The sequence below is a fragment of the Jaculus jaculus genome, chromosome 1 (genome assembly GCF_020740685.1).
Source record: "Jaculus jaculus isolate mJacJac1 chromosome 1, mJacJac1.mat.Y.cur, whole genome shotgun sequence".
Lineage (NCBI taxonomy): Eukaryota > Metazoa > Chordata > Mammalia > Rodentia > Dipodidae > Jaculus > Jaculus jaculus.
Window position 1 is genome coordinate 203,676,399 of NC_059102.1, and position 23,747 is coordinate 203,700,145.

A 23,747-nucleotide genomic window follows, 5' to 3' on the forward strand; every position below is an offset into this window, starting at 1 on the left:
ACACAAGAACCTTTGAATCCACAGGAGGGCCCAGTGCCAGGTGTCACACATTTCCTTTTTGAGGATGTTGGAGTTTGCCTTCCTCAATTAACCACACACAACACCTTCATTGTTTTGCTCTGAGCAGGCAGACTCGGACGCCAGTGCTTCTCAGCTTCCAGACATGTGTCATTTCCACCGCATATTTAGTAGCACATAACTGCCCAAAGTAGAGAGACCGGAATGTGAGGCATGTCTCACTGAGGAGTAGGGATTTTATTTTTTAAAAAAATCTCAACTGTTAATGGAAATGTTCACCTCCCAGTGCTATTCTTAAAAATAAATAAATATAAGGAGTTCTCCATGTGAGAGGCACACAGGGACTCAGAATACTCATTTCCATGAAGTCACTCACAGCAGGCCTGTCTGGAAAAACGCTTTCATCTCCTGCAAAGACAGGGGAAAATGCACCAACAAGAAGGTCTAAAGACCAGGACTTTGAAATACAGGGTAAAGCGGGAAAAGTAATCCTTCAGTCAGGTGAAGTTGGGCCAAACCAGACTAATTTCTATATGTCAAGTGAACATCTACTGCAAAAAGACCACGATTGTCTATTCTTATAGAGGAGACACCTACAACTCATTTAACTAGCTAGTCAAAACTGGATTTCCCATAGTACCCACAGGGCAGGCAGAGTAGTCAGCTTTCCTATTGCCTTGGCTGCAGCAACTTTGTGTCTATCTTCCTGATGGAGTGCAGTCTGTTTTAATTCATTCAGCACACACCCACTGACCATCTACCACATGCCTGGCATTGTTGTAAGTGTGTTGATGTAGTCATCAAGACAGTCATGGCCTTGGGCCCGTGGAGCCCATTGTTTTTAGAAGGTTTTTTGTTGGCTGGTCATGAGCGCGGGTCCCACCTTTGGTCATGAATAGCCTGAAACATAGGGAGATAAAAGTCTCAACTGGCACTAAGTAAAGAGCTGACAATAAGGACTGAGGAGATGGCTCAGTAGGTAAGCGTGCTTACCACATAAGTATGTGGGCTTGAGTTTGATCCTTCAGCACCCATGTAAGACATCAGGCAAGTCAATGCATGCCTGTAACCCTAGTGTTGACTGGGGTCGAGACAGAATTGTTGGGTTTGCTGGTAAGCCATACTGACAAAAATGTGGCATCTCCAGATTCAGTGAAAGACTACTTCAAGGACACAATGCAGAAAAGCAATGCAGGGGGACTCCTGATGTTTTTCACTGGTCTCTGTATACATGCATACAAGGTACACACACACACACACACACACACACACACACACACACACCATGTGCAAGCACTCATGCACACACCCCATGCTACATGTACTACAAACATTCATGCCAAAAAAAGAAAGATGATGGTCTGGAGAGATGGCTTAGTGGTTAAGCGCTTTCTTGTGAAGCCTAAGGACCCTGGTTTGAGGCTCAATTCCTCAGGACCCACGTTAGCCAGATTCACAAGGGGGCGCACGTGTCTGGAGTTCATTTGCAGTGGCTTGAAGACCTGGCGCGCCCATTGTCTCTCTTTCTCTGTGCCTCTTTCTCTCTCTGTCTGTAGCTCTCAAATTAATAAATAAAAAATAAACAAAAAAGAAAGCTGATGATAGAGTCCAAAGTTTTGACTTAAACGTCAGTGCTCTTCCTCCCAAGCTCAGACAAGCAAGGAGGAAATAAAATACTAGAAATCAGCTCACATAGAAGGGTATGAATTTTAGGTTAAGAACTTTCCTCAATTAGGTCTCCTCTCTACTTCCATCCTTTTAAAGACTTTCTCAAGACTCAGTTGAGGACACAGACAAAATCTTTCTGGGACCAAGGTCTGTTTCCCCTTGGATCAGAGGTCAGCAGGTCAATCCCTGTCTGAAGCTTCTTCCAAATGATCATCTCTATAATGGCAACTCTTGCATTCCTTCTACATCACTTCTCCTCCTCTCCTTCCTCTATTCTTGTATGTGTGAGGCACACTTCCTATCTCCATGCCCGTCTTCTCTCTCATTTCCCTTTCTCCTGTCCTCTCTTAGAGGCTCTTGTATCTTATCATGCAAAGCAAGATGGAGCTTGTATGAAATTTTTTCATTGTCTTGTTTGGCTGACACTCTTTCTTAACGTTGGTTTTCCAATGTTGATTGCTTGTCGTGGCCGCAGCTATTTTACACTGTCTATGATCCTGATCAGGCGTATATGGTGAAGTATGACATGCAATGCTTGTGACTCAGGATATGCAATGCCCCTTAGTTAGTCCAGACCATGTCCCGCTAGGGACACATACCAGCAGTGCTGGCTGTGATCCTGTGCTGTCCTACATGGTCTTGTAGCATGTCCAGCATCCTGCTCTCAGGAGCTATGTACACATTCATTTGGTATCTCAATGCTCATCAGGGGGACTGATGGAAAGAGAACAATAAAAGGAGCATCTTCCTACCGAAGATCTTCTCATGAATAGTTTTGAGTCTTTTTCTGTGTCCTTTGTAGTTCTAAAACCAGATGCTGTTGGATATATAGCTAAGGCAGTCTTATGGAAGAAGTGAAGTGCTCTGTGACCTCTTCTCCCAGCCAAGTACTAACCAGGCCCAACCTTGCTTAGTTTTCAAGATCAAACAAGATCTGTTCAGGGTGGTGTGGCCAACGACGTCTGCGGCCACTGTGTGTTTTACCTCATCTGCATTGGACAGCTTGAGGGTGAATTCAGTAGGTTTGTCCTATCTGTCAGCACTGAGGCAAAGAAGGCAGGCAGGAGGTTTTCAGAGATTATTCAAGCTCAGTTTTCAAGTGAAGATAAAATGGTGTGACTGGAGCAAAAGTGTTGAATAGTTTTTGAAAAGAGAACTCTGTACCGTCTCCTAATCCCAGATACAATCTATAGTGGTGTGGGCTTTGGAACAGTGTCTATGGCTCTGATGCTAGAAAACTGTTTCTGGAAAGGGAATGGTTCTGTATGTACTATAAATGAGTCCAGTCAAGGATCAAATTGTAAGCATGGCTTCAAGTGATCACTCTGTCCCAAACAGCTCAGTTTATCCCAGTAACCTAAAACTCAAAGTGGGAAGGACAATTTGAGCTGTTTTGTTGAAAGATATAATAGGGTATCTTCAGGCAGATAAGGTTTTGATCCTCACTTAAGAGCAGAGATTAATGTTTCATGGTGATGGGGACCAGTTTCAACCAAGTCTTTTATCTCTCCCGATAGCATATTTTCCATTACATCAGCTTCAAGCTCATGTGCTGCCCCTTTCTGCTGGATACCTTCTTCTTTATGATAGGGGCAGTTCTTGTGGACTAAGGGTTGCCTTTGTGCTTAGGGTAGCCATGCAATAATAAGGTCAAGCTTTTATTTTCTTGCAGGCAGGTCATGAAGGAATGGAGAGTGCTATCATGGGATTTCAGGCAATCTAGTTTTATCAACATGGAATTAATTCATAAAAAATATGAATGTTCTGCCAGAGTGAGCATATTATATCGGAGTTGTACTTCTTTGAGTACCAAGTCAGAACATATCAGTCTTGACAGGTGAAGCTAGACAGTCTGATCCAAGCATATACTCTGAATGACTACAGAAGGGACAGTGAATGTTGGGAGTTTATAGTGTAGTCTCTAGAACAAATAAAGTTCTGAGCAAAGATAAAGGGTGTCAATGTCAGCAATATTCTTTCTGCCTAATTTATGGGGTAATTCTTAGGGCCTGGGTACCCACAAGGCTATGCGAGCAGTGCCTTATTCATCTGCTCCCGTTTATGTAGTGTTCTCAATCGTCTGTGAGTGCCTGGAGGCTTAGAGGATATTCGCTATGTGTTAACTTTCTGTGTCTTTCTGGGCCAAGAGTATATTTGTAGATTTGAATGAGATTCAAAAAGACCCATTTTTCCCATCCAACCTAATGATAACACCTTTCATAGGGTAACATGTTCAATAATTTTGGTTTGGAAAATAGTAAATAAATATTTCAATTGTTTTCACCAAAACCATCAAAGATTGTCTTTCCTATAGCTATTGTTGAATCAAATGGACAGTTTTCTGTGCTTTTTTTAAAAAAAAAAATTATTTATTTGAGAGAGATAGAGGGAGAGAGAAAAAGGGAAGAAGGGAGGGAAGGAGAGAGAGGAAGAATGAGAAAGAGAGAGAGAGAGAGAAAAAAAGAATGGGCACACCAGGGTCTCTTGCCACTGTAACTGAATTCCACATGCATGCATCACCTTGTGCATCTGGCTTACATGTGTACTGGGGAATTGAACCTGGGTCCTTAGGTTATGCAGGCAAGCATCTTAAACACTTAACCATCTCTCCAGCCCCTTTGGTGCTTATCTTATTTATTTATATAGTTTTCATGTAGCACTTAAAGGTGCTAAGCATACCAATCCTTCCCAACACAGTGTGCTTTTTCTTTCTGTAGAAACATATTGTTAAAATTTCAGGGCACTCTAATTTCATTTCATTTCCTTTGAGTGTTTCTCTCATTTGCCTAGGATGTCCAACAGAAACCTTGAAGCCCTTATGACTTCTTTCTCTATGTGGCCTTGTATGACTTGGTTTCTCTTTCCAGCTCTACTGGTCCTAACTTAGTAATTTTTCTCACCATATCTGCTATGTGCTCCCCAGATAAATATGAGGTATTTTCCTACTTCCTTCTAATCTTTACTCAAAAAAACCAATGTCTCGGGCTGGAGATATGGCTTAGCGGTTAAGCGCTTGCCTGTGAAGCCTAAGGACCCCGGTTCGAGGCTCAGTTCCCCAGGTCCCATGTTAGCCAGATGCACAAGGGGGCGCACGCGTCTGGAGTTCGTTTGCAGAGGCTGGAAGCCCTGGCGTGCCCATTCTCTCCCTCTATCTGTCTTTCTCTCTGTGTCTGTCGCTCTCAAATAAATAAATAAATAAAATTAAAAAAAAAACAAACCAATGTCTTAGTGAAGCTTATTTTTGTCGCTATAAAAGTTTTTACCTTATAAATACTATTAAAGTTATTATGTATTATATATACTATATAATAATATATAATATTAACATTATTAATATTACATATTAATAGATATTATATATTATATAATATTAACATTATATATAATATATTATATAATAATATATGTAATAATATATAATATTATATATTATATATATTATTATAAGACTATTAAACTGTATGCTTTACATATTTGGCTGTTTTTTTCTTCAACATATTAGTAGATCTAACATAGGAGGAATTAGCTATGAATATTATTCATCATTATTATTATTATCATCAATATTGTTCGCTGATGCAGTATTCAACACCAAGTTGGAGTCTAATAGGTAATTGTTGAATGAACCAATTTTGGTTTTATGTTTTTCCCTTTTTTTCTTTCATATACCAAGTATCCATTGTATGTTTAAAATGGATTATCTGCAGATAACATGAAAGGGCTAACTACTCCATGGAGCTCCAGAGATCAACTACTTCCACATAATTGTCTTTAGCTTTTGCATGAACTAGCACTCTTTGTCCTACAAATGGTCCAGACTTATTAAAGTCCATGACTAAAAATTCAGACTGGCTTCAAGTATGGCTGAGATTAGGGCTCAAATAATTGTCATCAAAATATGAGTCCTGCACTCACTTTCACTAAGCTGTTGCTTGCCTGCATTCTTAGATATTCTTAGATCACCACAGCTTCAGATGCTTAGTACCCCCTTACATGTAACATAAAGTAGACAGACAACCTCTTTTGGAGTGATTTCCATGAAATTTTTGAATTTTAAAGCCTCGCTGTATTAGTTAAGGACAGTGCGTCCTGCCTCCCCCCTTCCTAAGATGACACAGATATACATGTTCACACACTGGCCTGGAAAATTCCAGCAAACATGGTGGCTCTGATCCAAGATGAAAAGTGCCCTACTTTGGGGGATAGTCTTGCCACAATGTAGGAATGTGAGTGTGTGCGTGTATGTTTGCATCTTTAAATGAAACTTAGATATTGTTTTTAGAATGGAATATGAACGGGAAGATATTCTCCATCTTTGCACCGTAACCCAGTTGCTCAGTCATTAAGTAACATTGTTTCTCCCCCTCTCTACTTTTTATTGTATTTATTTATTTATTGGCTTTCTCCCCCTCTCTACTTTTTATTGTATTTATTTATTTATTGGTTTTTCAAGGTAGAATCTCACTCCAGCCCAGGCCGATATGGAATTCACCGTGAAGTCTCAGGCTGACCTCAAACTCACATTGATCTTTCTATATGTGCCTTCCAGGTTCTGGGACTAAAGGCATGTGCCACTGTACCTGACATTCTACTTTTTATATACAACAAATTATTTCATTATAGAGATGACAATTTCTTAATGTATTTTGGGTCTAGCTACACTACTTTTTCTGCATTTATACTACCTTAATTCAGGTGTCATGATTTTGTGTCCAGATTTTACAACAGCCTTTGTAATAGTCCTATTCATATAGACAAGGAAATTGTTAAAGAAATCATTCCCAGAATGCATATAAAGTCCCCTACCCCGCCTTCTCTGTCTCTCTCCTTCCCTAACTCTCTGTCATGGGAAGGAGACACACTCTTTCTTAATCTAACTCATCATTTAACTTGACAACCTTTGCACTGGTCCTATTCCAAACCATTTGCTAGTCCTCTGCCAGTGCAGCAGATGGGCTTTTCTATCTCCAGTGCTTTGCTCATACTGATCCTTTTGCCTGGAAACTTCTTTCCCTGGATCCATGCATGGTAGATCAATATGTTCTTAAATGTTCAACTAATATTTTTTGAGCTACCCTGTGTATCACCTCTCCCCAATTCCTTCAGCACTTATTTAGACATCCCAACCAGGCTTTGCTGAGTGAGAACTGATAGTTAATTTGCCTCTGTTTTACTGTATGCCCTTGAGAAAGCCCGTTGTATCTCTGATATCTTGCATCGTGATTGGCTTTGACACCTAGTAGATCCTCAATAAATAATTATTCAATGAATAAAGAAAATACAAATCACCAGAGTTGATATTTGGTATTTAAGCATCCTTGATACTAAGCAAGTATATTATGAAGGGATCAAATAAAAACGTGACACCAGGCCTGAGGAGATGCCTCAGTGGGTAAAGAACTTGCTGAACAAGCATGTTCAGATTCTCAGACCAACATAAAGCTGGTTGCAGTCGTATGAGCATCTGTAACATGAGTGCTCTTCCACTGAGATGGGAGCTGGAGAAAGGGGAATCTCTGGATGCTGATGGGACCAGTTAGCCTACACCTGCAGTTATGTAGCAACAAACAACAAAGAGACCCTGCATCAAACCAGGTGGAAGGTGAGGACTGATAACTGAGACAGTCCTCTGACTCCTCTGACACACACACACACACACACACACACACACACACACACACACATGCTAGCACGCACACACACACACACAATGAAAGCAGAATAGGTACATTCTAAAGAGTCAAATCCTAAAAATGCATTGATCAAGGAATAATGAGAACAGATAATGGATATATAAATATAATCATTTGTTTCATGTCCAGTTTGATATTTTATTTATTGGGATAACCATGTCTCACAATCATTTACATTTAATCTGCTACTTCACTTAAAAAAGTGTGTGTATGAATAGCTTTGATAATAGAAAATAGAATACTAACTGCAGAAAAAAATGGAATTAAGTGAAGAGAACTGACCTTTGTTAGAAATTACTTTTATAGGCCTAGGAAGATACCAAATCAAAGATTTTAAATTATGTTTTCCTTATAATTGCTAACAAAGATTAAATATTTATAGAGAGAACTGCAATCAATACAAATCATCATTTCTATGAGAAGCCTGTTTACACTCATTCTATACACAATCAGCAGCATTGTTTGAGGGTTGATGGCCAGTTCATCAGTTCACCAGCATTCCCAGAAAAATGTCCAAACGCATTCTTCTATAGTGACATGGAAGGACATCCTGTGTTCAGGATGCAGAGGCAGAGCTGAAACCCCTCCTTTAAGTGTTTGTGTTCATACTTATGAAGCACTGGTGCTAACTTGCTGCCATTCAAATGAATGCAATTCTAAAACATGGTTCATGAACTTCCTGTCATGTGTTGACTGTGTGCTAAAGTTATTTCATTATCTTGATAAGGCATAGCACCATCAATAAGGGGAAGTTACTAGAGGTACATGAGCCGCTCTGTCTTAAAGGTAATAGTCATACTTACTCATTTTAAATTCTGTTTAGCACAAGATTTCTATTCAAATAAAAAGAAGCCTGGTGATCTATTGAGAAGACACAGGAACAAACTTCCCAGGAATGTATATATTTATACATTATAATACATGTTCCCTGGATTATTCCTAATGAGCTGAGATGGTTAGAATTGCATCCAGCACTATTCCAGGCAGCCACATGGGTGGGCCCAGACACAGCAACGAGAAAGCATAGCTCCAGAAAGCTACAAAGACAGCTGTAAACCACCCAAATGACAATTATTAAGAGGAGGGCAAAGAAGGGTGATTGAATTATTAATCTTTTTCACAACCTTCATCTTCCTTGATAATGGCTGCATTCACTAATGCCATTTTGAATACAATTGTGTGTTGTGGGGTTTTCCCTGAAGATAAAAAGCCTCCTTCATCTTTCAATTTTCCCTGAGGTTGAATATTTCAATCTTTCTTAGAACTTGACTCTGTAAATAATTCCTTATCTTGTTCTAGGATATGGCAGACAAGGATGTCCTTTCTGAGCTGCTGATTCTCATTCTCTCAGTTAACCCAATTGTCTTGGTCGGATAACTTTCTCAATTGTGTATGTGTGTCTCCTTACTATATATCCTACTTCAGAAAATAGCAGCATTTAAAGCAGACCAAAGGATAATTTGTCACAGGACTTAAGAAGCACACAAATGCATTATATAAGATATTATTTAAGTCACCCAAAGTATGTTTATGTACTACTTTCAAAGAGTATATTTACTGTACAAACAGAGGCATAAAAATGGCTTATCCTCTTGGAGGCTCACTGTGTCATAAGTACACGGCTAAAAGATTTACCTCCTCAATCTTTGAAATCTTTTTAGATTGAACTAGTTTAACCATTTACCTAAGATGAAAGTATATTAAAACTGGCTTAACAAAATACTAAAAGAGATAACACATAAACCAAAATTTGATGTTCATGTAGCATGTCTACCTTTACAAAATATTAAGAATAATTTTATCACTCTATAATGTTTTGTTTTATGAAAATAGCATAATTTTCGGGGTTATATTACTTTCTCATGATGTAATCTAAATATAGTATGTTTCCAAAAGACCATAAGAAAATAGAAGTGTTAGACCTCAGAGGAAGCAAACACTGCTTTTTGGCTAAGACAAGAGTTTGTGACTTTTGGTTAGAGAACATTTTATAGATGGCGGTAACTATGGGGGAGCCCCAGGACTCCCCAAAATGACAAGAGGAAGAGAAATCCCAGTGTACTGGGTGGTCAGCTCTATCATAGCCAACAGGGCTCAGGAGACATGGCAGAGGTAGTCACAGAAAGAATATGAGTGCTGCTCTCCCTGATAGCCAGAGAATTGTCTCTGTGGAGATGGTGGCAGATACTAAGGGCACTCCAAACTCATCCAAGCAGAAACTAAGAGGCTGTAGAGAACTCAACACTAAAGGGACTTTTTATCATATCCTCCAAGGCTCAGGGAGCATTGTGAAGATGGGGTGGAATATAAGAGCCACAGGGTATGTACATATTCTTTGGGGCGCTGTCTTTCCAATATGAACCAATTGGCACTTTCACAAACCCTGAGTGGGTCATGATACCCTCACAAGACCAGACAGTTCTGAGCCCATCACTTTGCCATGAAGGATGGAGGAGAACAAAAGGAGTGGGACAACCAAACAGAAGAAGGACTACCTTGAAAGAGGAGGGTCCTCAGGGGATAAAGGATGAGGAAGCGGGGATAAAAGTGGATACTGAGACCAGAACATGGTCAGATTACTTACCATATGTTCATATATTAAAGTTACAAGTAAAAAATAGAAAAAAATGAGATTAATACACAACTTGTATAGACCCATAGTGTGGCTTTTTGGGGTTGGACAGGATGCTAAAGAGGGCTGTATGGAAATGCTTTAAATAAAAGCATTGTGCCTACCTTTACTTTATTGTTTTGTATTTAAATTTATCCATGTGAAATATGTCTTAGTTTGGAATATTAGGATGCAGTGTGGGTGGCTGTGTTATTGGTTATGGACTGAGTACAACGGAATTTCTCAAGTCTAAAGACTTACCTTCAGACACAGTTGGGTCCACTAATCCCAAATTCTTTAAAGCTTTTTTCTTAATTGTAAATTTCAATGACTCCAGTTTTGGGGGTTGGTGGGCATGCAATGAACATTAAAAGAGTAATTTACATGCGTTAATCTTTGGCCATGACTTCAATTCAGAAAACATAAGGTAAATTTAACATTTTATGAAGTATGTGTTAGAGTATTAAACTTTGGTTAAAAATAACACAGGCTAAAAAATAAAGTTACCAAGCTCCACAACACATCAAGAAATAAATATTTAGGATACTTGTTAAGGTGTTTTGTTGATTTTTAGATTTATTTTACAGGTTTAGGTTTCAAAAATTTAAGTAACAGTGCTTCTACAATCGCTGTCAGATAAGCACTAAAAAAGAGAAAAGCTGTTTTCATCTTGTCTTAGTAGCAACTTCTAACTACAAAGACTGGGTTGTTAAGATCACATGAGTTCTTAAGCTCAGTGTCTGTGTATTGTCTCCTATTTTACATTACAGAGAGTATAGAAGATATTTCACATCACAATAAACACCATTCAAAAATGCTTATGATTATTTACTTGTGTTTTCTTTAAGAATAGATAAAAGATGGGGTACTGTAAGGAAGTGAGACCAAGCCTCTAGGCTGTGATACCCAGAAGCTTCTTCCTTTGTTCTCTCAGTCATACTTGGGGGCTAATCTGTATGCTCAGCACTGGGAGGGCATATAGTTGGTTTCTAGACTCATACATCCCTACTAAGTCCAGCATTTCTTCCTCTTTTGTGTACTCCTTGAGTGACTATTTTATGTCAAGCATAGAGAAGGAAATATGGTTAGTGCAGAATGTGTGATTTCATTGGAATTTTAAGAAATAAGGCATAGGGCTCAAGAGATGGTTTAGTGGTTAAGGTGCTTGTCGGCATAGTCAAACAACCCAAGACTGATTGTCCTGGACTCATGTAAGCCAGATTCGCAAGGTGGTGTATGTATCTGGAGTTTGTTTGCAGAAGATAGAGACCCTTGCACAGTCATTTTCTATGTGTCTCTTCCTCTTTCTCTATCAAATAAATAAATTAAAACAAAATATTTTTTAAGACAGAAAAAAATAAGGCATAGGTGCATTGGTGTGTAGCGTAGGCAAAAGTAATTTGCTTTATGGAGATTGACAACTAGCAAAGGAAGAGTAGGAATTCAGGATTCTCAGTACACTTTCCATTCCTTACATTTTTCTTTTCAAATTTCGGAAAAATAACTTCCTGTTTTCTTCTTATGTAAGTCTTATGCAGGATAGTAGCTCAACCAAGCCTCTTTTTTCTTCCTTCCTTCCTTCCTTCCTTCCTTCCTTCCTTCCTTCCTTCCTTCCTTCCTTCCTTCCTTCCTTCCTTCCTCCCTTCCTCCCTTGTATATGTGTGTGTGTGAGTATGTGTGTGTGGGCACAAGCATTCTACAGTGTATGTGTGGAGGTCCTAAGACAACTCTGGGTTTTGGTCCTTACCTTCCACATTATTTGAGGAAAGGTCTCTCATTCACCACTGCAATTAGGATTCTCCTGTCTCTGCCTCTCGTTCCATCCTAGGCCTGGTGGGATTTCAGATGTTCATGCTACATTACCCAGTACTGCATGGGTTCTGGGGATTTGAACTCAGGCACTCATACTTGAGTGACAAGCCCTTTATCCATGTAACCACCTCCTTAGCCAGTCTCATTTTAGGCAACATTTAGTCCCAGCTCTTGTTGAATGATTCAGTTCAGTGCATCTCATTGTGTCATATTTCTTCACTTGTCAAGTATCGAAGACTGTAGCTATTTGGAGAGAACTAATATATGCATCAGTAGTTATGATGGCAGGGAGTAGAAAGGAAAATCTAGAAGAAATCATCACTTGTGAAAGGTTATAGTAGCTAGCATGTCCTTTAAATACCTCATACACACACTTTTACTATGGCTTACTGGGTCTTGGTTTGGGTGGATTAAACTTTTCTTCTAAGTTAAGGACAGTGTGATATAGTGAAAGCTTCTCGGGCTTGATTAAAATGATTCACTAAGTTGCATGTCTGATTTCAAGCCTGGAAACAGCATCTTGCTTCTGTGTAAAATTCTTGGGCTTAGCACAGAAACTTGTGCATGTAAGATCTCCAATTTTTGCTCAACAAATAGAAAAAGTGAAATTATAACTGTAAAAATAGGAAGAAATCACTGTTATGCACAGAAAGTCAGCACCTTAAATTACAACTCCTTTAATGAATAACCCTAAATTAAACATATGAACTGCTCTATGGCAAGAAGAAAGTTGTCAACAAAGGTGCCCTTTATGTAAGGGTGACATTTATATAGGAATATATATATATATTTTTTTTACTATTGATATTTTCCTGTATTTATTTGTAACCTTTTAAAATTTTAACATAGTTTTATTGAGATTGTGGCATATATTTGTACACATATATTGTTATCATCCTCCTTATTTCACCTTATATCCTAAGTATCTTGTTATATCATTAAACAACCTTTACTTGTTTTCATTCATTGGCTACATACTATTTCATCACAGGGACTACTTGATATCTCACAAGTTTCCAATTATTAGGCATGCCTTTTTGTTAAATTAAGTAGAAACTTGTATGGACACATCATGTTAGTATCATCATTTCCCCCCTCGGTGGGATTGCTGGTATTCCCCTGGAGTTGCAGGTTAGGAGATGTGAGAGCAGCAGTCAGTCATTGTAAAGTGGGCGGCAGTTCCTTTGGTCATTCCCTTGCACTCTGTGGCTCTTACAATCTTTAGGAAGGATTTTTGTAAAATAGTATAAGATAGGCTTTTAAGATCAGCGACTTTGAAAATAAAGTGTGAAGAAATTATAAGAACATATTTATGTAAAAATCGACATACTTATATTTATTCCTTGATTCTTACAGAGGTGGAACAAAGCTGAAGATTCCACAGGGTCCTCTGCTTTACCCGCTTGCGTTTCCTGTGCAAGTCACATGTTCAGTTTTCATATCATCATGAGTACTGAAATGATCTTTGTAAATTTAACTTCTTAGACTTTCCAAACAGTCATTTTAATCAATCTTGGTTTAGCACATCCTAGCAACAAATCTTAAAATAGGTCACTCCTTCGTTTGCAGTGATGGAGACCCTGGCATGTCCATTCTCTCTCTCGTTCTCTGCCTCTCTCTCTCTCTCTCTCTCTGTCGCTCTCAAATAAATAAAAATAAACAAAAAATTAAAAAATAGGTCACTCCTAATAATGAAAGGTGAATATATAACCACTGTGCTTGCTTCGGCAGCACATATACTAAAATTGGAATGATACAGAGAAGATTAAAATGGCCCCTGCGCAAGGATGACATGCAGATTTGTCAAGCATTCCATATATATATACATATATATATATATATATACATATATATACATACATATATATACACACATATATATATATACATATACATACATATATACACACACACACATATATATATATATATATACATATACATACATATATACACACACACATATATATATATATATATATATATATATATATACACATACATATATATACACAGAGGGAGAGAGAATGGGCGCGCCAGGGCTTCCAGCCTCTGCAAACGAACTCCAGACGCGTGCGCCCCCTTGTGCATCTGGCTAATGTGGGACCTGGGGAACCGAGCCTCGAACCGGGGTCCTTACGCTTCACAGGCAAGTGCTTAACCGCTAAGCCATCTCTCCAGCCCTATTTTTTTTTTGAAATATATATATCCACTTAATTTGCCTCGTATTGTGGATCTTGTATGTGTGTGAAGTTATGCAGTTTGACCAGAAGATGGCAGTATTCTGAAAGAAAAAAAGCTAAACAAAAAACAAGATCCTGACATTAACATGCTTTTACAAAGTTTTCATTAAGACACTATTTCTTTTTGTTTTATGATAGCACTATATTGATTAGACATTTCCTGTTATTATCTTTTCAAGGTGTAATATGTGTTCATCCCAGGAAAAAAATGATTCAGTCATGGTAAGGACCTTCTTGTGCTATGTTCTCATGGGAGAAGAAAGTCCTTTGAGAGACCCAATACTTATTTCAAGGCTATATAATTTTAAATAATTAGCTTATTAAATCTCTTAGGAAATCAAGAATGTATAGAGTCATCAAACATGGAATTCTGGAAGGAATTAAATGTGTTAGAATTTTTGTCCAACATACTAATGGTATGTTACTAAAGGTAAAAGAGCATTCTTGTGCAGTATAAAACATCATATAATAAATAACACAATTTAAAAGAAAAAATCTCAGTGGAGATTATGTGAAATGTATTATGTACATAAATTTTTTTTTAATTTGTAAACCTTTCAAGGAACCTTGGAATACAGCTCAGTCAGTACAACCCTTGTGTCACCAGCAGGAGGGTCTGAGTTTGGATCCCTGGCACAATGTAAAGACCTGGGTGCAGTGTGTGCCTGTAATCTTGGAACTGAGGAGGATGAGACAGAAGGATCCCCAGGGCTTATGAGTCATCTACTCAAGCTGAATCAGTGAGGTCCACGTTCAATGAGAGATGATGTTTCAAAAATAAGGTGGAGAGTGACCGAGGAAGATACCTCACATGGACCTTGGATTTCCACATGCATACACAGGAACTGCACACACATGAACATGTACATACAATATGTATATATTGTATTGATATATATTGGATATATATTGTATTGGATATATATATTTCAATACAATGTATCTCTCCAGCCCAATATAACACTATTTTAAAAACAATTAGTGAGTGTTGTTTATTGTGTGTAACTTAGACTATGTTAGGAATGATTAAAGAAAAGAATACATACAGAACAGAAGGTAACAGTATTGGAGATACTGAAGCCATTGATGTCTTTTTTGTTTGTTTGTTTTTGCTTTTAAATAGCATCATATGTGTACTGTTTTCTAGCTTAATGATAATATTGTGATGAAAATATTTCTGTAAGGAAAAGTTAGATTCAATATTATATTATTTTTAAATTGTTAAGAATAATGCTCCTTCAATGTGAGTTTGAATATAAGTAGGTATCCTTGGGGACCATTCCTCACAGCTGACATAAGCATATGTCTTCTTTATCCCTTGGATTCATCCTGATCTAATTCCCTCCCCTGTTGCCTGATGTGACTATTTGAGAATACGTAAGATGCTTAGTGTCACAGTGTCCTCTTTTACTTTGGGAATCTACTAAAGCTCCTAGATCTCAACCACAGATATCTTCTTAGGGCACAAGGGTGTCCCAGCAGCAAGAGAGGAAGTTTCATTAGCATGTTTTTAGAGCTGAAGAAGAAACTAGGCCCCACAGAAAATTATGTCACGTGGAACACAAAGAAAATAAACAAGTTAAGCTGAGCATGGTAGCATATACTGGCTACTGGTAATCCTGTACTTGGGTAGTTGAGGAAGGAGGATTGCAAGTTGGATGCCAGCCTGGATGCATTCTGATGCCTTCTTTCAAAAGACTAAAAGCTATGGATGAAATTCAGTGGGAGACCTAGCATATGCAAGTTCCAAGGTTTGATTAGTACTGCACTTCTGCACCAATCTAGGCAAACTTATAACTGTTAAAAATTATTGTTCTCTTTTAAATCAGCCATTGTTACTTTTGTATTCAGTTCTAATTTAGTATTTGTAATAGTCAGTTGTAAGTCAACATACAAATATGTTGTAATGTTTTATCATGTCACCTGATAAACATGTGTTCTGACTGAATGTTTTTAAGAAAATTCTTCCTTTATATATTACACGTCTCTCTTATCATTATCCAAATTTGGGCTGTATCATCTTTACCCTGCTTGTCCAATTTTCGTGAATGACAAAAAAAGCAGTGCTATGTCTTTGAGTATTTTGTTTTATATTCCCCATAGCATCATATCTCTGACGGGAGTGAGAACATGTGTTCTTGGTACTTATAGCTCGGGACACAGATCATTGTAGTAAGATATTAAAATTAAAGTTTGACATCAAAATAAATTTGAAAGGTTTGATATAAAAATGAAATGTTAAATAGACTAAGGTGTAAAACTTCCAAAAATATTTGGAGGAGAATGTGTTAGAGAACTTTTATCCATGCAGGGTGTGTGTGTATATGCATGCGTGTGTGTGCACGTGTGTGTGTGATGGTGGTGGTGGTTTGAGTACAACATATCCCCTATAATCTCCAGTTTTGTGATAAAGCTTTCTATTCAGCAGTGAAGGTACAGTATAAAGGATGATAATCAGGGCTGAAGATATACTTCACATGAAGCACTTTCCTAGCATGCAGGAAGGTCTATATATCACCTCTAGAACAAGGAAGCAAGCAAGCAAGCAAGCAAGCATGCAAGCAAGCAAACAACAACAACAAAAATCCCAGCAGTTTGTGACACAAAAATTCAAATTTCAGTATCAGGAAACAAAGCCCCATTGAAACATAGCCACATCCATTCCTTTGTGTTGAGTATCTCAGTACCTCAGTGGTGGCAATTTTAAGGACTTAGGTGTGCAATTCAAGTACAGAAAAGAGAGCAACATAATATGAAAGACAAGATGAAAGAAAGAAGGAAAGCAGGAAGGGAAGGGGAACAAAAAAATCTGAGGAAAAGACTCAATCTGGTTTGAAGGCAGACTTTTATACATGTGATCCTACCACTACTACCTTCCATAAAGAAAGGTTCCGTAGGTGCCTGTGCGTCATTTCAAGGCCAGTGAAAGGGACTTCAAAGGGACTCTAGACAAGGACAGCATGATGTGAACCCCTGCAGTATATGGGAACACAGCGCCCAAGCTTGATTTGGTGCATAGTTGGTGATGAGCCAAAGGAGATGCAGCTGTAGTAATATCAGCTGGAGTCCTACATCTGGCAGTGTTGTATCACAGCACCATTTAATGACCTGTCCACAAAACTAACCAGAGCTATGCACAGGAGACGCTAAAGTGGCTTCTTTATGGCTGTGGGAAAAGTAAGTGACTTTCAACAATGCAAATGTAAAGTCCACAAGAAGGGGTTCAAGGTGTGATAAGTAATGTCCAACATGGCCCACTGATCCTGTCCCCTGGCACAGCTGTCCTGGATCTTCCCCTTCCACATTTACCAGGATTGATTTGCAAGACCAATAAAGTACAACAGACACTATGGTGTGTGACTTTCAAATTTAGTGCACTGATGGTCACTTACTGTGAGGGAAGCCAGCTGCTGTGCCAGGAAGGCATTTGTCTGCTTCATAAAGAGGCTTAAGTAGAGCTGGAGAGATGTCTTAGTGGCTAAGGCACTTGCCTGCAAAGCCTAAGGACTCATGTTCAATCCCTCTCCAGATCCCACATTAGCCAGATGTACAAAGGTGAGGCATGTGTAAGGTCGCACAAGCCCACTAGGTGGCACAAGTGTCTGGCGTTCTATTGCAGTGGCTGAAGTGCTGGTGTGCCAATTCTCTCTCTCTCTCTCTCTCTCTCTCTCTCTCTCTCTCTCTCTCTCTCTCTCTCTCTCATAAAGAGGCTTAAGTAGAGCAGAGTCAATGTATAATTACAATTAAGCCTCTCTGGAAATAAGTCCAGCTCATTCAGTATCTGACTGCAACTCCATGAGACTCTATACTGGAACCACATGAACAATCAGCTCCAGAATTCCTGAAAGGGGCTGGAGTGATGGCTTAGTTGTTAAGCGCTTGCCTATGAAGCCTTAGGACCCCAGTTTGAGGGTCGATTCCCCAGGATCCATGTAAGCCAGATGCACAAGTTGGCGCATGCATCTGGAGTTTGTTTGCCGTGGCTGGAGGCCGTGGTGTGCCCATTCTCTCTCTCTCTCTCTCTCTGTCAAATAAATAAATAAATAAAGATAAACAAAAGGTTTAAAAAAAAGTTTAAAAAATTATTTAAGGCCGGGTGTGGTGGTGCATGCCTTTAATCCCAGCATTTGGGAGGCAAAGGTAGGAGGATCGCCATGAGTTCGAGGCCACCCTGAGACTCCATAATGAATTCCAGCCTGGGCTAGTGTGAGACCCTACCTTGAAAAACCCAAAACCAAAACAAACAAACAAACAAACAAACAGACAAAAAACCCCAGAATTCCTGAAAAGCCTGAAAGCCATGAGGCAAATGGATGAGTGATGCTCTTTTAAGCTACTAATGAAGAATGATTTGTTACACTGCAAGAGATCACTGAAATAAACTTCCTTACCAAGGACACCAAACAAAGCAGGACCCTAAAATATGACACAACAGGGAAGGCCTGGTCCCATTGGACAGGTGGATGCTGGCAGACCTGGAGGAGAGTACAGGGAAAGACTAAACAATGTAAAGTTTTTGTTCGCACAATTTGATAGATTTGGAGAAGGCTTTCAGTATAAGATTAAAAAAGAGGAGTAACATGTTAATAGACAAAGCAAACTCTTCTAAAATAATAGTGAAATGCTCAGCAACCCTACTGTGTGTAGTCATGTAGAAACTGTACCTAAGGAACTTGGTTTTATAGGTAAGGAGATTTCTGGGCTGGAGTTGAAGGTACCGCTTGACTTATTCACACTAGAACAGGGCTTTGTAAGCTTTTTCTACTTGTGAACCCTTTATGTTTGAGAAATTTTACATGGCCCTTTATAATCTGTACACTGATCATAAATCATAAAGTTATTTAAAACCTTTTGTTATATGTACAATTTTACCATTTATTGAAGATCAAAGCAAATTTTCACACTAATGGCATGGATGTTCCTGTTTATTTTCACATAAAGAATTACATCTTGAGCTGGAGAAATGGCTTAGAAGTTAAGGCATTTGCCTGCAAAGCCAAAGGATCCCAGTTAATTCTCTAGGACCCACGTGTGCCAGACACACAAAGGAGAGCATGCATCTGGAGTTTGTTTGTGGTGGCTGGAAGCCCTGGTGTGCCCATTCTTTTTTTCTGTCTCTGCCTCTTTCTCTCTTTCTTTTCTTTTCTTTTTTTTTTAAATTTTTTTTTTTATTTTTATTTTTTATTTGAGAGTGACAGACACAGAGAGAAAGAAAGAGGGAGAGAGAGAGAATGGGTGCGCCAGGGCTTCCAGCCACTGCAAACGAACTCCAGATGCGTGCGCCCCCTTGTGCATCTGGCTAACATGGGACCTGGGGAACCAAGCCTTGAACCGGGGTCATTAGGCTTCACAGGCAAGAGCTTAACCGCTAAGCCATCTCTCCAGCCCCTCTCTCTTTCAAATAAATAAATAAATACATGAAAAAAAAAACAGAATTAAATTTTGGCTGAATGATAGTATAGAACACAGAGCACCCTTAAAGCTTTTCAGAACTGATTGATATCTTGTTTTAAAATCATCAATGCTGAGAACACTGCCTTGAGTGAGTATGTAGTAAACATGGAAGAAATATGCTTAGGACCATTTCAGAAATATTTTTTTTTTTGGAAATTATGTCCTAATCCAAAACTGAAATTCATTTAAGGTTTTTTTTTTGTATGTGTGTAGTATGTATAATATGTGTGTGTGTGTGTGTGTGTGTGTGTGTGTAGATGCATTTTCCCTGTGTGGACATTGTTATCCTATTTTATCATTCTTCTGCCTTATTTCCTTGAGATACAGTATCACTGAACCCAAAGCTGTTATTATTATTATTATTATTGGTCATAGTAGCTGAACAGTGAACCCTAGTGATTCTCCTCTCTCCAACTCTATGCTTCAGAACTGAGGTTATAGCTATGAGTGGTTTGGCTATGCCTGTTTTTTATGTGGGTGCTAGGGAATGAACTCCAGACCTTATGCTTCAATTGCAAGTGCTCTTACTTAGTGAACCATTTCCCCAGTCTCCATTGTGGAGAAAAGAACCAGTTTTCCAGTCTCATAACCATGTCAGTTTGGAAGTGGACCTGTGTCCTCTGCTGAGGACAGCATCCCAGAAGGCCTTAGATGGAACTTCATGAAGAAGGCTAAACTAGTGAGTTGATTTCCAACTTGAACTCCAGAAACTGTGGACAATTAACTTTGGTTTCTTATTTAAGTTTAAATATATTTTGATACACACAAAGGATAACTGGTATAAAACATGAAAGAGACTTAAATATCTTGCAGCTCCACACATCATGTATGCTCCCCTGGGGAGGACTGTTGTGTTCTTTCAAACAGCAAAGGTTGAGCTGGAAAGGAAAAGGATGTAGAGCACTCCCCAGTCATCCCTGGCTGTGGCAGCTACTGCTAGCAAACCAAAACTGAGAGAGGAGGAAAAGCTCCCTTTCCCACGAAGATAAAGGTAGATTGAAATACTATGATTGGGAATGAATGCTGTAATGTCTGAGTCAAGACTTGCATTTTGAATATAAAATAATTATATTACATAAAATATTACATATTACATGAAAACTCCTGAGATTTTCCTTCTGATTGCATTGTATTAAGTAGAACACGTTTAACATAAGGTAATATTCTGAGGGAAACCATAAGAATGTTGAATGATAAAAATTGCCTTGGTTAGCCCTTATGTTTTATTACTGCTAAACTTTCTAAAATCATGCACCCTTACAAAGGGTGTATTAAATTACATGTAAATCAGTGTCACAAAGTTGATTTTAAAAATTCATTAGGGCTGGAGAGATTGCCTAGTGGTTATGGCACTTGCCTGGGAAGCCTAAAGACCCAGGTTTGATTCCTCAGAATCCATGTAAAGCCAAATGTACAAGTTGGCACATGCAACTGGAATTTGTTTGCAGTGGCTGTAGGCCCTGATGTACCCATTTTCTTTCTCTCTATCTGTCTCTTTCTCTCTCTCACACACAAAAATAAATACATAAAATATTTTGGAAAAATAAACTCGTTACCTTTTGTTTTCCTACTCACTTATAATCCATATTTCCCATTCTAGTTAATGAACCTGTTGCTCTTGAATCCATCTGTAATTCTTTACTTTCTTTCCTCCTTTGCAAAAACACAATTTAAAAACCCTATAAGTTCTATCTCTAGCAGGGCACATGGATCTATACATCCTCTGTTCCCTGTTACTGTCCTACTTTTGACTTATTTCTCGATGGCTTTAATTCTTACAAAACTCGCCCTTTTCTGCTCTTTCCAGCTCCTTTTGCTGCCTAAAATCCTTCATACTTTGAATTCACTTTCTACTCTACTTGTAGAATTCTAGTTCTTGAAGACATAAATGAAACACTTTTATTTTCTTGGTTAAAGTTACTCAATTTTTTTGGTTAGTGTTTTAAAAGTTTTCCACAAACTTACTCTAAAGCCTATTCTAGACAGAGTTCCTGCCAGTTATAGCTACCTATGCCACATTTCACTCAAATTAGATCACCCAGAGTGTCCTGTTCAGATTGCTTGTTGGCTCCTTGATGCTTTTACATGCTATTCCTCTTTTCCTTCCTTCACCTGAGAAACTCTTATTCTACTGGTATTACCTCTGGGAAATCTTCCCTAAAGGCTTTCATCTTTTCTCACTAAATTTTTATATTTCTTTACTATCTAATCCTTACATTTGGTAGTAAGTTTAATTTGGCATAGATTCTGGCATCTTTTCACCACCACATGGTTAAATATCTCCTGCCAATGACAGAGTGTGTGGTCCTCAGAGGTTAAGGCCATGGCATGAGGGGTGGAGACTGCCTAGCTGATCCCAGATTCTCTGCTCAGGGTTGATAGACAAATTCCCCTGCTGCTAGAGTATAGTGCTGCCAACTATGGCAGCTGCTTGCCCTGTTGGGAAATGTCCTTGACCTTAAACACTGCCTCATCCAAGGTGACATCTCTTTCTAAGGGCAAAGACCAGTAACTGTGCAGAGATGGAGAGGAACAATTCTACTGCTTCAACCTGAGACATCCTGAGGGCCAGCAGAACACCAGACCACTGCACAGAATCCTGGTTGTGGAGCTTGAATCCATGCATTCTGACCGTGCCATGCCCCTCCTCTAACGTCTATCATGCATACACACAACGCCTTCTTCATAGCCTTTTACATTTTTATTTGTGAGGGGAGAGAGCAGGAGGGAGAGAAAGAGAAAGAAAGAGAACTTTGGTTTGAATCTAAGCCATCAAGGTATACAAACAAGTGCCTTTAACCGCTGAGCTAACTTCCCAGCCCAACTTCTTCATAGCTTTTGTGGGAAATGGGTTTGGCCTCATAACATTAAATAGTATTAGAGTTCACTTTTATTAAAATTTAAAAGGCTTTTGCTTAATTAAAAATACGAGGGCTGGAGAGATGGCTTAGTGGTTAAGCGCTTGCCTGTGAAGCCTAAGGACCCCGGTTCAAGGCTCGGTTCCCCAGGTCCCACGTTAGCCAGATGCACAAGGGGGCGCACGCGTCTGGAGTTCGTTTGCAGAGGCTGGAAGCCCTGGCGCGCCCATTCTCTCTCTGCCTCTATCTGTCTTTCTCTCTGTGTCTGTCCCTCTCAAATAAATAAATAAAAAATTAAAAAAAAATATGAGATTTGGGGGGCTGGGAGATGGCTCAATGGTTAAAGGTGCTTGCTTGCAAAGCCTAGTGAATTGAGTTCCATTCCCCAATACGCATGTGAAACCAGATGCACAAAGTGGTGCATACATCTGGAGTAGGAGGCTGTGGTGCACCTATACCCTTTCTCTTAAAAAAATAAAATGTATTTTTTAAAAATGGGATTTCATAAAGACATATAGACCAATTAAACATTTATATAGTTGATAGTTTTATTTTTGTTAGCTTACTTTTTTCTTTCTTTCTTTCTTTTTTTTTTTTTTTTTTTTTTGAGGTAGGGTCTCACTCTAGCTCAGACTAACCTGGAATTTACTATGTCATCTTAGCATGGCCTCAAACTCAGGGCAATCCTCCTACCTCTGCCTCCCGAGTGCAGGGGTTAAAGGCATGTGCCACCATGCCTGGCTTTAGTTTACCTTTTGATTAAAATAATGTATTTGATCATCATTTAAGAAAATTAGACACTAATAGTAGTAGAATTTTATCTTTGACAAATAGGCAATTTCTGGCTTTGTAGCTACATGAGAAGTACTAAAAATACAAACAAAACCTATATAGAACTGCCCATCATGTGAATATATATAATGCTGGATTTAATATTGAAATAGAAGCTACAAATATGTTACCAGTAGGAGAATGATCACACAATTTGGTGTTTGTCCCAAATATTAAATTATTTGGTTACTATATGTTTGGGAAATATTTTAAAGTAAACATTCTATTAGTTCCTAGGTTTAAATGTTCATTTCTTAAACATTCTTTAAAATTCAAACTTATTCTGTAGCAGAAACAAAAATAGAAGTATTGAATGAAAACTTTAACACCCAGGCCAGCAGCACCCTGCAGTAGGCCTAAGTTTAGCTGCTCTGCTCTGGAGTCTGTTCTTCTCACTCTGGTCTTGTCGTTCCTCTCGGACTCATGACTCAATGGCGGGGAAGCCTAGGAATGAATGCTTGTGCTCCCAGTAGGGACCTTCCGGGGAAACTCCATGTGGATGCTTTTGGAGATGAAATCAACTTATCAGAGGCTGCTGGATTCACACAAAAATTCCTCA

The 23,747-nt window shown here is 38.7% G+C and overlaps 1 protein-coding gene and 1 non-coding gene across 4 annotated transcripts in view; one reads left to right on the plus strand and one right to left on the minus strand.

The window, feature by feature from the left end:
* Positions 1-23,747, minus strand: part of Dlc1 (DLC1 Rho GTPase activating protein) — a 445,416-nt gene that overhangs the window by 288,248 nt on the left and 133,421 nt on the right. The window lies entirely within an intron of this gene.
* On the plus strand, positions 13,518-13,624 carry LOC123458205. Its single transcript, XR_006635502.1, has one exon. It is a non-coding gene; the product is annotated as a U6 spliceosomal RNA (small nuclear RNA).